Raw genomic sequence first — 16,010 nt, forward strand, 5'->3', positions numbered from 1 at the left:
ATATATTGATTATAGTAACTAAACATTTGTTGTTTCATTCTCTCACAGATGGTGAGGACTCGTACTACCGATCAAGAGGGCCAGCCACCAGTACCACCAGCCAGGGCCGCGAAAGGCTGAGGCCGCCGTAAAGGCCGTGGTAGGGGCAGAGGTGTAGCCCGTACCGTATCTGGGGCAGTACCTACAGATCCACCAGTTGTCCCAGATCAGGACCAGATTCCAGTTGTTGATGCACCAGCTCAGGCACCACCTGTGCCTATTATGATTCCAGGACTTCAGGAGGCCCTAGCTCAGATTCTGACAGCGTGTACTAGCCTTGTTTAGGAGGTCTCTATCTTGACGGCCGCAACCATTTCTCAAGCTAGGGGAGGCACTCAGACCCCCATCGCTCGCACACCCGTGCAGGTTGTTCAGAGACTTCAGACACCGGAGGCACCACCAGCCCAGCCGGTTACAGTTGCTCAGAATTATGTGGTTCCTGCTATGCCTGAGGATGATCAGCGTAGGTTGGAGAGGTTTGGGAGACTCCAGCCACCACCTTTCAGTGGCACACAAAGAGATGAGGCTCAGGACTTTTTGGACAGGTGTCATAGGATACTCCGTACTGCTGGTATTCTGGAGACTTGTGGGGTCTCCTTCACTACTTTCCAGTTTTTTGGGGCTGCACTCAGATGGTGGGAGACTTACGAGAGGCGTAGGCCGGTTGGCACAGCACCCCTTACTTGGTAGCAGTTCTCCATGGTCTATTTAGAGAATTCGTGCCTCGATCTCGCAGAGAGGAGCTGCGCAGCTAGTTTGAGTGGCTTCACCAGGGTGATATGTCTATGACACAGTATGAGATGCGGTTCTCTACGTTGGCCCGTCATGCTATCTAGTTGGTTCCCACGGACAGGGAGAGGATCATGAGGTTTATTGATTGTCTCACTTATCATCTACAATTTCTCATGACCAGAAAGAGGGTTTTGGGTGCTACTTTTGATGAGGTTGTCGACATTGCTCGGCAGATTGAGATGGTTCGCGGTCAGGAGAGAGTTGAGAGGGAGGCCAAGAGGCCTCGTGGTCAGGGTGGATTCAGCGGTGCTCTATTTAGGGGTTAGTTCCAGCATGGTAGAGGTCGTCATTTCAGGCAGGCTCAGTCAGCTCGGCCATTTCACCGTGGTGCATCATCTGGCCATGGTTCCCACAGTTCTCATCAGGGCCACTCATCACTTGGTGCCCTTCCAGCTCAAAGTTAGTCCCGTGCTCCACTTGTTCAGGGCTCTTCATGCCAAGTTCTTCTACCAGTTATCCTGGTGCTAGGGGTTCCCTTCAGCTCCCGCCACCAGCCCCAGGGAGTTATTTTGAGTGTGGTGAGGTTGAGCAAATATGGAGGCATTGTCCTCGTCATCATGGAGGTCTATCTTAGTAGAGGAGTTAACCTCTGACTTTAGCACCAGTTACCTCACCACCCGCCTAGTCAACTCGGGGTAGAGGTCAGTCAACTAGGGGTCGCCCTAGAGGGGGAGGCAGATTAGGGGGTGGCCAGGCCCATTTTTATGCCCTCCCTGCCAGACCAAATGCTATTGCTTCAGATGCTGTGATTACATGTATTGTCTCAGTTTGTCACAGAGATGCCTATATATTATTTGACCCTGGTTCCACGTATTCATATGTTTCCTCGTATTTCGCCCATTTTCTGGATATGCCCCGTGAGTCTCTAGTTTCTTTTGTTCATGTATCTACTCCTGTGGGCGATACTATTGTTGTGGACCGCATATATCGGTTATGCGTGGTGACTATTGGGGGTCTAGAGACCCAAGTGGACCTTTTGCTGCTTAGTATGGTTGACTTTGATGTTATATTGGGTATGGATTATTATCTCCATGTCATGTTGTTCTAGATTTTCATGCTAAGACGATGACGTTGGCTATGCCGGGAATTCCGATGGTTGAGTGGAGCGGTTCAGTAGATTATGTACCAAGTAGGGTGATTTCATATTTGAAGGCTCAGTGCATGGTTGAGAAGGGTTGCCTATCCTATTTGGCTTTTGTGAGAGATGTTAGTGCAGAGACTCCTGTCATTGATTCTGTTCCGGTGGTACCTGATTTTCCGGATGTGTTTCCTGCAGACCTGCCGGGCATGCCGCCTGACAGGGATATTGACTTCGGTATCGATTTGGTTTCGGGATATTGCCGCCTGCCGGGCATGCCGCCCATTTCTATTCCATTGTATCGTATGGCACCGATGGAGTTGAAGGAATTGAAAAAACAACTTTAGGAACTCCTTGATAAGGGTTTTATTTGGCCTAGTGTGTCACCTTAGGGTGCACCGATTGTATTTGTGAAGAAGAAGGACGGTTCCATGAGAATGTGTATTGATTACAGGTAGTTGAACAAGGTCACAGTCAAGAACAAGTATCCTTTGCCTAGTATTGATGATTTATTTGACCAGCTTCAAGGAGCGAGGGTGTTCTCCAAGATTGATTTGAGGTCCGGTTATCAACAGCTAAATATTCGAGATTCAGATATTCTTAAGACGGCTTTCAGGACCTGATATAGCCATTATAAGTTCTTAGTGATGTCTTTTGGGCTGATCAATGCCCCAGCAATGTTCATGCATTTGATGAACAGTGTGTTCCAGCCCTATTTGGACTCATTCTTTGTTGTATTCATTGATGACATCCTGGTGTACTCTCGTAGCCAGGAGGAGCATGCTCAGCATATGAGGATTGTATTATAGAGATTAAGGGAGGAGAAGCTTTATGCAAAGTTCTCCAAGTGTGAGTTTTAGCTCAGTTCAATAGCATTCTTGGGACACGTGGTGTCCAGTGAGGGTATCCAGGTTGATCCGAAGAAGATATAGGCGGTTCATAGTTGGCCCAGACCGTCCTCAGCTACATAGATTCAAAGCTTTCTTAGTTTGGCTGGTTATTACCGTCGGTTCGTTCAGGGTTTCTCGTCTATCGCATCGCCCTTAACCAATTTGACCCAAAAGGGTGTTCCATTTAGGTGGTCGGACGAGTGTGAGGAGAGCTTTCAGAAGCTCAAGACTGCCTTGACCACAACTCCAGTGTTAGTTCTGCCATCAGCTTCAGGGTCTTACACCGTGTATTGTAATGCCTCGAGGATAGGCATTGGATGTGCTCTGATGCAGGAGGGTAGGGTAATATCCTATGCCTTACGCCAGTTGAAAACCCATAAGAAGACCTATCATGTCCATGATCTTGAGTTAGCAGCCATTGTTCACGCCTTGAAGATTTGGCGCTATTATTTGTATGGGGTTTATTATGAGATCTATATTGATCATCGGAGTTTGCAGTATCTGTTGAAACAAAAGGATCTTAATTTGCATCAGCGGAGATGGTTGGAGCTTCTTAAGGACTATGATATCACTATTCTGTACCATCCGGGGAAATCCAATGTGGTGGCCGATGCTTTGAGTCAAAGGGCAGAGAGTTTGGGGAGTTTAGCATATCTTCCAGCAGCAGATAGACCTTTGGCATTGGATGTTCCAGCCTTAGCGGTCCATCTTGTCAGATTGGATATTTTGGAGCCTAGTCGGGTTTTGGCTTGCGTGGTCTCCAGGTCTTCTCTCTATGACCGTAACAGGGAGCGTTAGTATGATGACCCTCACTTACTCATTCTTCAGGACAGGGTTCGGAGAGGTAATTATAGGGATGTGACCATTGGTGATGACGACATGTTGAGGATACAGGGACAGATATGTGTGCCTAATATAGATGGGCTTCGGGAGTTGATTCTTGAGGAGGCCCACAGCTTACGGTATTCCATCCATCCGGGTGCCGCGAAGATGTATCAGGATTTGAGGCAGCACTATTGGTGGAGGCAGATGAAGAAGGATATAGTTGGGTTTGTAGCTCAGTGTCTCAACTGTCAGCAGGTTAAGTATGAGCATCATAGACCGAGTGGCCTGTTTCAGAGATTAGACATTCCAGAGTGGAAGTGGGAGCGGATCACCATGAACTTTGTAGTTGCGCTCCTGGGGACTCCGAGGAAGTTTGATGCTATTTGGGTTATTGTGGATCGGCTGACCGAGTCCGCGCACTTCATTCCAGTTGGTACTACTTACACTTCAGAGTAGTTGGCTGAGATTTACATCCGACAGATTGTTCACCTGCATGGTGTCCCAGTTTCCATCATTTTAGATAGGGGCACTCAGTTTACATAGCAGTTTTGGAGGGCCGTGCAGTAGAGTTGGATACTCAGGTTAAGTTGAGCACATCTTTTCACCCTCAGACGGACGGGCAGTCCGAGCGCACGATTTAGATATTGGAGGACATGTTGCGTGCTTGTGCCATTGACTTTGGGGGTTCATGGGACCATTTTCTGCCACTCGTGGAGTTTGTATATAACAACAATTATCAGTCGAGTATTTAGATGGCTCTGTACGAGGATTTTTATGGGAGGAGGTGTAGATCTCCAGTAGTATGGTTTGAGCCAGGTGACGCTAGGCTCTTAGGTACAGACTTGGTCCAGGATGCATTAGATAAGGTAAAATTGATTCAGGAGCGGCTTCGCACGACGTAGTCTAGGCAGAAGAGCTACGCGGATAGAAAAGTCCGTGATGTGTCTTTTATGGTTGGGGAGAAGGTTTTGCTGAAGGCATCACCCATGAAGGGTGTTATGAGGTTTGGGAAGAGGGGCAAGTTGAGCCCCCGGTCATTGGGCCTTTTGAGGTGCTTCAGAGGATTTGGGAGGTGGCTTATAAGCTTGCCTTGCCACCCAGCTTGTCGAGTATGCACCCAGTGTTTCATGTTTCCATGCTCCAGAAGTATATTGGAGATCCGTCCCATATTTTGGATTTCAGCACGGTTCAGTTGGAGGGTGATATGACTTATAATGTGGAGCCGGTGGCTATTTTGGATCGGCAGGTTCGAAGGTTGAGGTCAAAGGATATAGCTTCAGTGAAGGTGCAGTGGAGAGGGAAACCTATGGAGGAGGCCGAGCGGGAGATGCGGAGCATATATCCACGCCTATTCGAGACTCCAGGTATGTTTCTAGACCCGTTCGAGGACGAACGAATGTTTAAGTGGGGGAGGATGTAATGACGGCCGGTCATATCGAGAGTTATAGTCCCGTTTCCCCATTTCTACTTCTTTATGTGTTATGTAGCTACATTGTTATGTATCGGGTTGGTTGGCTCGGGTGCGGAGTGGTTTCAGAGTGAAATGAGACACTTAGTCTCTTATTTAGAACCTTAAGTTGGAAAAGTCAACCGGATGTTGAGCTATGTGTAAACGATCTCGGATTTATATTATGGTGGTTTCATTAGCTTTGTTAGGTGATTTTGGACTTAGGAGAGCGTCCGGAATGTGATTTGGAGGTCTGTAGTAGAATTAGGCTTGAATTGGCGAAAGTTAGAAATTTGGCAATTTTGGTCGGCAGTGGAAAATTTGATTTCGGGGTCGGAATAGAATTCCGGAAGTTGGAGTAGGTTTGTAGTGTCATTTGTGATGTGTGTACAAATTTTGAGGTCATTCGGACGTGGTTTGGTTGGTTTCGGCATCGGTTGCCGAATTTGGAAATGTAGAAATTCGTAGGCTTGAATCCGAGGGAAATTTGGTCGTTTGATGTTGTTTTGAGTGATTCGAAGGTTCAACTAAGTTTTTATATTGATATATGACTTGTTGGTATTTTTGATTGAGGTCCTGAGGGCCTCGAGGGGATTCCGGGTGGTTAACGGATTTGTCAAAGTTGGAAAATGCAGCTGGAGCTGCTGCTTCTGTTATTTTCGCACCTGCGGAAGGGGAGTCACAAGTGCGGGGCCGATGGTGCGTATGGGGGTTCGTAGATGCGGGCAGTGCTGGGCAAGGCAGGATGCACATGTGCGAGAAGGCTATCGCATCTGCGAGCCCGCAGGTGCGAGACTTGGGGCGCAGATGCGGAAGGAAGGAAAAAGGCTGGCTTCGCAGATGCGGTGCCACGTGCAGGTGCGACAAGTTGGCCGCAGATGCGGAACTGGGCGTTTAAGTGACTTGTGCAGGTGTGGTTGTTGGGACCACAGGTGCGGTCGCACGGGTGCGAGTAAAAGGCCGCAGGTGCGAGAAGCTTGGGCAGAAGGTACATATTGCACACTTTGTGAATTTTGGTGCATTCTTCACCATTTCTATTCGGTTTTGGAACTTTTGGGAGAGATTTGAAGTGAATCAAGGGGGTTTTCATTGAGGTAAGTTACTTGAGCCCTAATACTCGTATATATGGTGATTTCCCATTGTTTATTCATGTAATTAGTGAAAATGAAGGGTTATGGCTTGGGATTTTTGGAGACGTAATTTAAGGATTTGATAGACCAAATGTTGTCGTATTTTGATGAATTTGGTATGGTTAGACTCGTGAGTGAATGAGCTTTCTAGTATTGTAAATTTTGTCAGATTTCTAGACGTGGACCTGGGGGCCGGGTTTGAGACAATTTCGGGTTTTTGGTCTAAATTGGTAGTTTTTCTTGTGGAATTCATTCCATTAGCATATATTGATGGTATTATGCTGATTGTGAATAGATTTGGAGCATTTAGATGCCGAGTACAGAGTCAAGAGCATTGCGGGGTAGAGATTTGACCAAGTTGAGGTAAGTAACGATTGTAACTCTAGTCCTGAGGGTATGAAGCCTCGAATTTCGTATCATTCTACTATTTTAAGGTGACGCACATGCTAGGTGACGGGCATGTGGGCGTGCACTGTTGTGGATTGTGACTTGGTCCATCCCGTAGCAACTGTGAAGTTGCATATTTTGTTCAAACTTTATGATACTTATATGTTTTAGAAAGAGTTTCTGTAGATTGGGAGGAATGCCATGGTTATACTTTTCTTACTATCTTCTCACTGTTTTCGATTGGAAATCTATACTTAGTCATGGTTATACTTGTTTACTGCATAACTCAGTTTTATGACTCTATTTTGATGCATATAAATGTTATTTTGGGCCGAATGCCCTGTTTTAACTGAAATGCCCGAGTGGCTTGAGAGGTTTATGATTTAGTGAGGCCGAGGGCCTGATTTGTGAGGATATTTATGGAATCGATCTGCACGCCACAACATGTTTGATATAGGCCGAGGGCCTGAGTGATTTATACCATGATTTGGCTTGATATAGCGCTTGGGCTGAAGGAGCCCCTCCGGAGTCTGTATACACCCCCAGTGAGCGCAGGTACCTACTGAGTGCGAGTGCCGAGTGCTGAGTGAGTGGGAGGCATGAGTGATTGTGAGGTATTCCCGAGTGGCAAGAGTGATTGTGAGGTATGCCCGAGTGGCAAGAGTGATTGTGAGGTTTGCCCAAGGGGATGTATATAAGTGATGCTTTGCCCGAGGGGCTATTTATAAATTCATCATTTTTGCTCACCTTTGAATTTTTCTCTGTTTGAAAACTGTTGAAAAATATCTTTAAATGATTTTTTTTAACCGGGTTTAAACGAGATGATTTGATTCAAACACTGGTTTTTAAAGCATGTTGTACTTTACTAAATTTTTGTGATATGAACTTGATATGATTTATTGCTCGTCACTACTGCTCAGTCTTTATTTATTGTTGTTACTTTCTGAGTTGGCGTACTCACGTTACTCCCTGCATGTTGCGTGCAGATCCAGGTGTACCTGGGCTTGGTAGCGGTTATTGATTATTCGGGTTGCAGATTTTTTCGGGGATAACAAGGTAGCTGTTTGGCGATCGCAGCCCCTGCTCTTCTCCCTCTTATCTTCCTCTAGTTGTATTTAGCTATTTTCCAGGTTGAGTTAGCCTTGATATTGTTAGACAGATGGTAGTAGATGCTCAAGACTAGTGACACCCCGATGTCGGGCTTTGTTTTTCCGCACTTTTGTTTGATTTGACCTCCTTTACGAAGGTTATTATGTTAAATAGCATTGAAATTAGTTTTGAAATGAAAATATGGGTTTGTTTTTTAAATGAGTCGGCTTGCCTAGTTCCACAATAGGCGCCATCATGACAGGGGTTAGTTTGGGTCGTGACATCTGCGGTCGCATAGTCGACCGCAGAATGGCATCCAACTGACCCTCTCCTGCCTCACTTATGCGACCATTATGCGGCCCGTAGAGTGATTCTGTGGTCGCATAATGGACCGCAGAAATGCATTTCGCTGCCAAAACTTTTACTTTACTTTCGAATGCATTGTTCAACCCAATTCGGCATCAAGAAAGATTATTTACACTTAAGTACTTCGAAATTTTTTTCCGGGGTGTTACAGAGTTACTCATATTTGATATCGTTGTTACACATTATCTCTCTCATTGTTGAGTTATTCTTGTTTGAAACCATTATTACTTGTTATGTCTTCCGTTGTGAGCTCGTTCTTCCATTCTTTATTTTTAGAGATTCTTGTGTTGATTTACTTGTTGTTCTCTCGTGTTATTGTTGTTGTTGTCCTTAATGTTATTGAGCCGAGGGCTATGTGTGGTTGTGGTATTGGAATCGTTTTAAGGAAATGTTGTGGCATATGGGCACATGTGGTGCGAGTTGTTATGTTTTTTATGGCACACATGATATTGTCGAGAGGATTGTCAGGGTGTTCGTACGTGAGTTGTCCGTGCTATTGTTATTATTGATATTTGCACATGCGGCTTGACAAGGCACGCTATATATATATGTGTGGGTTTGCGCATGTGGCGAGACAAGGTGGAAATATTATTATGCGCATGTGGTGGGACAAGGCGGGCATTTACTTTATTATTGCGCATGTGGCGAGACAAGGAGGCTATGTTGGGGATGGGTTTTGATGACTTGTGATGGCCTGAGGGCATTGTTTGATGATATTTTTGTAGTGGTGTGCCTACCTTGTGTGAGTTATGCATTTTACGTTTTGTTATGTTGTTACCTATGTGCCATTCGTTGTCTCTACTCTTACTTGTTGACTCGAGTTGTGATAGAATACTTGCATAAGCATAAACGTAATTAATCACTCATATCGGTTTAAGAAGAGGAATTTTGATGTTTATTGATCATTTACATGTATTCTCATTTACTTGCCTTCTGCGTGAGAGTTGTACTATTGGCATGTGAGTTATCCGTGCGGTTATGAGTTATTATTATTGCTGGCACGTGAGTTGTTCGTGCGGATATGAGATATTGTCACTCCCTAAGCACGTGAGTTGTCCATGTAGATATGACATATTAGTGGTAATGGCACGTGAGTTATCCATGCAACATGTGAGTTGTCCGTGCAGCATGTGAGTTGTCCGTGCAGTTGTGATTTGTAATGTGGGCACAAAATGCCAAGTGATTAGGGTTCATGAATTGGGACCCGTGATTACGAGGTGTGGTACCTTGGGGAAATTCTTGAATAAATCTTATGTGAAAGAGGTTGTTCTCATTGAGTTGTTACTTGTTTTCCTTACTTGGTTTCACAGGACTTAAACTGTATTCAACTTACTCTACGGAGATTTTACCTATTGTGCCTTGTTGCTAATTGTTGCTTCTAGTTTTCTATTGCAACTATTGTTTTGTTACTTTTACCATGCTTAGCTTTATATTTATATTGTTCCCTGTTAGTTTCACATTCATACCTGTACAGGTTATTAATACTAATAGGTGTCTTGAATGTCCCTCTTCACTACTCCGCCGAGGTTAGTCTTGATACTTACTGGGTACCGTCGTGGTGTACTCATGCTATGCTTTCTGCACATTTTTGTGCAGATCTAGGTACTTCGGAGTTTGTAGATCATTAGCTAGTTGATCGGGAATTGCTATGGAGACTCAAGGTATACCTGACATCGTGTTCGTAGGCCTCGGAGTCACCTTCTGAAGTTATTTTGTACATTTTATTACTATTCTTGAACAGTTGTACTTAGAAATTTCCTAGTGAACTCAGTAGAGCTTATGACTTGTGCTACCGATTTTGGGATGTTGTATATCATGTTGGGATTGTTGGCTTTATATAGTTGTTTTGGTTGAAAGCTGTTATTAAATCAGTAAGTGTTAGGCTTATCCAGTCTTAGAGACTAGGTGCCATCACGACATCCTACTGAGAAAAATTGGGGTCATGACAATAGCTCAAAAATATATACGTGTACCCAACAATAGTATTGGATTCTAAACATGAAATACAAGAACCACCAAACAGTGCACATAAAGAGGATGTGCGCAAGTCCCTTAATAGTTCAACATATAAAGAAGATATGCATTTGATATCAGGTAGCACATCAACAATTTCATGTAAATAAGATATGCACTTGTACTCTTCTAGTTTAACAACTCAACACATGGAGATTATATGCGTCTGGCATCATTAAATCCTCAAGCTTGCATATAGAGAAGATATGCGTAAAATATAAAATAATCCTTCCACAGTTGCATATAAAGAAGATATGCATGAAATACTAAGAATACCTTCAACAATAGCATATAGAGAAGATATGCATGATTAGACAAGTCATGTTGCATAGATTGACATATAAAGAAGATATGCACATTGAATTATTTCTTAAATCATGTGGCATATCGAGAAGATATGCTTAGAATACATGTATACATTTGGGGACCAACATATAGAGAATATACGTAGTAAGAGAATCATTTATACACCCAAGGAGTTTGGATATAGAGAAACATGAGAGGACGACCCTAGGAGGATGTATCCTTATCCACACACTGCACGAAAAACTCATGGGCATAATCACCGCACGGACAACTCGCGTGCCGTAATCATAACCAACGTATGGATGACTCACGTGCTAATGATCCATTCCATGACATACAAGAATACACAAGAATACATGTATACCATCAACGAATATGAAATCGCGTACTCATGGACTGATGAATAACATGTTAAGGTGTATGCTTGTGCGAAGTGTACAATAGCAAATATTATTCTCAAACTGGGAATCAACTCCTACACATGATCTCTAGCATGATTCATGGAGTCCACATAGTCATACAAACATATATAGCAAGATAGTAAGAGGCACAAAATCCCAATCAAGGCATAATACAACCTAAAGACTACTCTGGTCATGAATCATACATAGCACCCCTATATATGCTCGTCACCTCTCATATATGTAACTTATCACAAATTTCAATTTGACAAACAAAATGAAACTCTAAGGGTTATTCCCTCAACAAGATTAGGCAATATAATTACCTCGTCCGGGCTAGTCCAAAGTTTCAAAAACACATTTCTTCAAGAAATCACCTCTAACCGGTTCAAATCTAGCTAAACAACAACCAAGGAAGTCCACTAATGCCATAGGAAATGATCCCGATCCATAAAGCCTCGGTCATTGATGAATTTCAAAAATGTCAACCCGGGTTCGCTTGCTCGAAATTCGGAACCAATACCAAAACCCAATGACCAATAGCCTTTCGAGTCCAAATATATGATTAGATTCAAAAATTAATTCCAAATCAGTACTTGTAACGACCCGATCGGTCGTTTTGTGTAATTGCGCCCCGCTATCCTCTTTATGCTTCACACATGTGTGTTTATGATTTTATGACTTGTGAGGTTGGTTAGTTTCGTTCCGGGAAGTTTTCGGGTTGATTTGGACCCTTTGATTCTTGACTTAGATGTTCGAATTAGAAATGTTGACCAAACTTTGGCTTATATGAAAATGACTTGGGCGTATGCTCGAAATTGATTTTGGAAGTCCGTATGTTGATTTGTAGAAATTTAGCAATTTGAAGTTCAAAATTTTGACCGTAGGTTGACTTTTAGCTATCGAGCTCGGAAATTAATTTTGGGTCTTGGAATAGGTCCTTTATGGTATTTGGAACTTGTCTACAAAATTTGATGTCGTGTGGAGTTGATTTTATAGGATTCGTACGTTTAGTTTTAAATTTTAGAATTTCTTGTACTTTACTTTGAAATTCATTTATTTTAGTGTTCGATTCGTAGTTTTAGATGTTATTTTTGTCTTTTGATCACGCGAGTAAGTTTGTATGATGTTTTTAGACTTGTGTGGATGTTTGGTTGAAGCCCCGAGGGCTCTGATGACTTTCGAACATATTTCAGAATGGTTTTGAACTGAAATTGGACTGTTGGTGCTCATGTATCGCAATTGTGAGCACCAGCATCGCAATTACGAAGGTGACAATGGGAGCTAAGATGTCGCAATTGCGACTTCCATTTTGCAATTGCGAAGATTGCCAAATTTTGCCTTAGTTTGCATTTGCAATCATTTGTTCGCTTTTGCGATGCCCTCCAGTTCGCAATTGCGATGATTTCTGAGCCTGTAAAGGTTCATAAATGCGAGCCCTGGTCTGCAATTGCAAACCCTGTGTCACAAATGTGACATCTATACCTGGTAAAAGGGATAGGAGATGAGATTTCTGAAAACATTCTCTCATTTTTGAACCCTAGACTCGGCAAGAGGTGATTTGGAGAGGGGATTTTCACCTAAACACTTTGGGTAAGTGATTCTAATCTATTTCTAATCACATTCCATCAATATATCTTATATTTTAACATTAAAAGCATGTGAATCAAAGTGAAAAATGTGAAACTTTGTGCAAATTTGAAAAATAAAAAAATTAGGTTTGAAAGTCGATTGGACTTGAATTTTGAAACTAATCACATATATGAACTCATCGGGTCATGGATAGTCAAAATCTATCATTGGACCCGTGTTTTGACCGGGCGGGCCCAAGGTTGACTTTTGTTGACTTTTTGGGAAAAGTGTAAAGGTCTTAGCTTTATCTATTGTAAAGGTCTTAGTTGAGTTGGCCTAGTTGAGCTAAATATCCTGCCTAACTTTGTGTGGGAGAACTACCCCTTTGGATTGGTATTGATTGATTCATTTGTGCTATGTGAAAGTCGTGTACGCAAGGTGATGAGTACACGGGTTGTACGTGGTATTTGACCGGTTTAGGCTACTTAGACTCTTTCTATGATTTAATTGAATTGTAGTATTATGTTGTAAATTCTCATAGTCAATCTATTTTTACTTGTGTTAGTCATTCATTACATGCCTTAAATGATTTTGTTAATACTTGTTCTACATTCTAATTGATAAATTGCTCTCATGATTTAGTTGAACTTGTTGGCTCTATTAATGTTACATGTCATCCCTCTCATTGTTGATTATCAATAATTAAAGTTATTGTTCATTACTTGGAGTTATTGTTGATGTTATCCCTTCCCTTGTTGAATTCCATTATTTGAAGTCATTGTTACACGTTATCTCTTCCATTATTAGTTATTCTTATTTAATATCATGGTTATATATTATCTCTCATTGTTGACTTATTAGTGTTGAAGTTGGGAAGGTCGTCATCACGTTGAGGCAAAATTGTTATTGTTGAAACATCTTCCTTGTTGAGCATTTTACATTCATTGTTGTGGTCGATATTCTTGTACATGTTGTGGTGGAACCATGGGCAATTGTTGTGGAAACGTTGATATTGATGATTGTTGGAAAGTTGTGATATATGGGAACTTGTGGTGCGAGTTATTATTGTGATGTGTTATTGACCCGCATGCGGTGGTATGAGGATCGGGGTTAATGTGCACGCAGTTGTATAAGGTGGGACTTATGTGTGTGTTGCTTGTAGGGGAACAACGTGAAGCCACGCGGTGTCATAAGGTGGGCTAAAGTGTGTGTAGCTATTTTGCAAAAACTATTTTCAAAACCTATTTCAAATGTAAGGCTCATGCGGTAGTATAAGGAAGGATTGTGATTGAGATTGTGAAATATGAATACGAGGCGGTACCTCGGTTGTGATTCTTGATTTGTATACACGAGACAGTACCTCTGTGGTGATTCTTATTGTACACGAGGCGGTACCTCGTTGTGATTCTTGTTGTTTATCTCATGTTGCAAAGAGTTTGGTGGGAACATTTCTTGTTGTTTTGTTCTTCCTTGTTCTAGCAGTTGTTGTCCGTATATGATCATTATGGTTCTCTTTAGTTGCTTCTTTCATGTTATTTCCATGTTAATTTTTGGAAGTAGTTTATGCTATTATCTCATTTCGTATCAGTTATTTCTTCGCTTTCCATTATTTATCCTTATTACGTTTCATACTGTTTATTTATGTCCTAGTTGGTGTCTTGACCTGGCCTTGTCACTATTCTACCGAGGTTAGGCTTGATACTTACTAGGTAACGTTGTGGTGTACTCATACTACGCTTCTACATATTTTTGTGCAGATCCAGGTACGTCTTCTCGTGGCGGTCGTTAGTGATCATTTGTTAGCTGCTTATAGAGAATTCAAGGTATGTCTGCTCAGCGTTCGCATGCCTCAGAGTAACCTTCCTTTACTTTTACTACTATTGTATTTTTTTCATTCAGACAGTGATGTAGTAGACACTCTAGTATGATTCTGTAGAACTTATGACTCAATTCCACCGGTCTTGGGGAGTGTATTGTTATTGATCCTGTTTTTGGAAGTTTATATCAGTTATTCAGCCTTGTTTTAGTATTTTGTTAATAATTTCCGTCAATTTATTATAATCTGTTAGGCTTACCTAGTCGTAGATCAGTAGACTTTGGTATTAGAGCATTAGGTTCATAGGTGTTACGGGTCATAAGTAGGTTTAGTAAAGTCTTGCAGATCAGTACGGAGACATCCGTACTTATCTTCGAGAGGCTACAGAGCTGTTAGGAAAACTTCACTTCTTTGATTCCTTATTGTGCGAATTGGTTGCCTTCGAACACTGAATCTTTGACTTTCTAATCTCTCATAGATGGTGAGGACACGCACTGCTGGATCCAACGGTCAGACACCCCTACCCCCTGCTAGAGCTGCGAGATGCCGGGGTCGGGGCTGGTTCATAGGCTGAGGAGGGGCACGTGGTGCAGCCAGAGAACCTGCCCGAACTACGACAGAAGAGCCACCAGTAGCTCCAGTTAGGGGACAGGCACCTAAGGCACCTGTCGCCACCCCAACACTTCACGAGACCCTCACACAATTCTTGAGCATGTTTGGTACTCTAGCTCAGGCGAGGCTGATTCCACTTGCACCGCCACATCTCAGGCTGGGGGAGGAGGTCAGACTCGCGCAACCCGTACACCAGAGCAGCGGGTCCAGGTTGATCAGGTCCCGAAGGTTATACCAATACAGCATGTTGTTTCGGTTTAGCCTGTGGTTAGGGCAATAACATTTGAGGAGGAGGAGCTTATACTTGAGAGGTTCAAGAAGTATCACACTCCTACTTTCAGTGGCTTGGCTTTATAGGGTGCACATGGTTTTCTAGAGGAGTGCCACCGTATTCTTTGCACCATGCGTATTCTGGAGACCAGTGGGGTTGGTTTTACTACACCCCACCTGTCAGGAGCAACGTATCAGTAGTGGTGGGTGTACGAGGAGGGTAGCCCGGCCGACTCAGCTTCACTAATATGGACTCGATTTTCAGAGTTGTTCTTGAGAGAGTTTGTTCCTCAGACCCTTCGGGATGCATAGCGTGCAGAGTTTGAGCAGCTACACCAGAGTATTATGACCATGACAGAGTATGCTGTATGATTCAGTGATTTGTACAGACATCCACCTGCCTTGGTTTTTACAGTCAGAGAGCGAGTCTGTTAATTTATTTAGGGGCTCAACTATGGTATTAGATTCAGCGTGGCTCAAGAGTTGGATACAGACACCCCATATCAGCAGGTGGTAGAGATTACATGGAGGTTGGAGGGTATGCAGGGCCATAAGAGAGATGACAGGAAGGCCAAGAGGCCTCGAAATACTGGAGGATTTAGTGATGGCCACGGTGCAGCTACAACCCATCATGGGAGAGGTTATGTGAGTCGTCCAGTTCACTCAGCACTTTTAACTTCTAGTGGTGCTCAGGTTGTAGCGAGGTCTCAGGTTGTACATTTTGCTCAGCCACTTTCTAGTGCACCCCCTGTACAGGGTGCCTTCAACAGTCAGTTCAGCCGACCAGGCTCGAGCAAGTACCAGCAGCCACGCCCACTGTGAGCTTGCTTTGAGTGTGGTGATACCCCTATATGGTTAGAGACTACCCCAGACTCAGGAGGGGTGCACCTCCACAGACTACTCAGGATCTACGGATTCAGTTAGGTCCACAGACTTCTCAGGCCATGGTTGCTGCTCCATTTGCCGCTCCACCCGTA

The sequence above is a fragment of the Nicotiana tomentosiformis genome, chromosome 9, assembly GCF_000390325.3.
Source record: "Nicotiana tomentosiformis chromosome 9, ASM39032v3, whole genome shotgun sequence".
Lineage (NCBI taxonomy): Eukaryota > Viridiplantae > Streptophyta > Magnoliopsida > Solanales > Solanaceae > Nicotiana > Nicotiana tomentosiformis.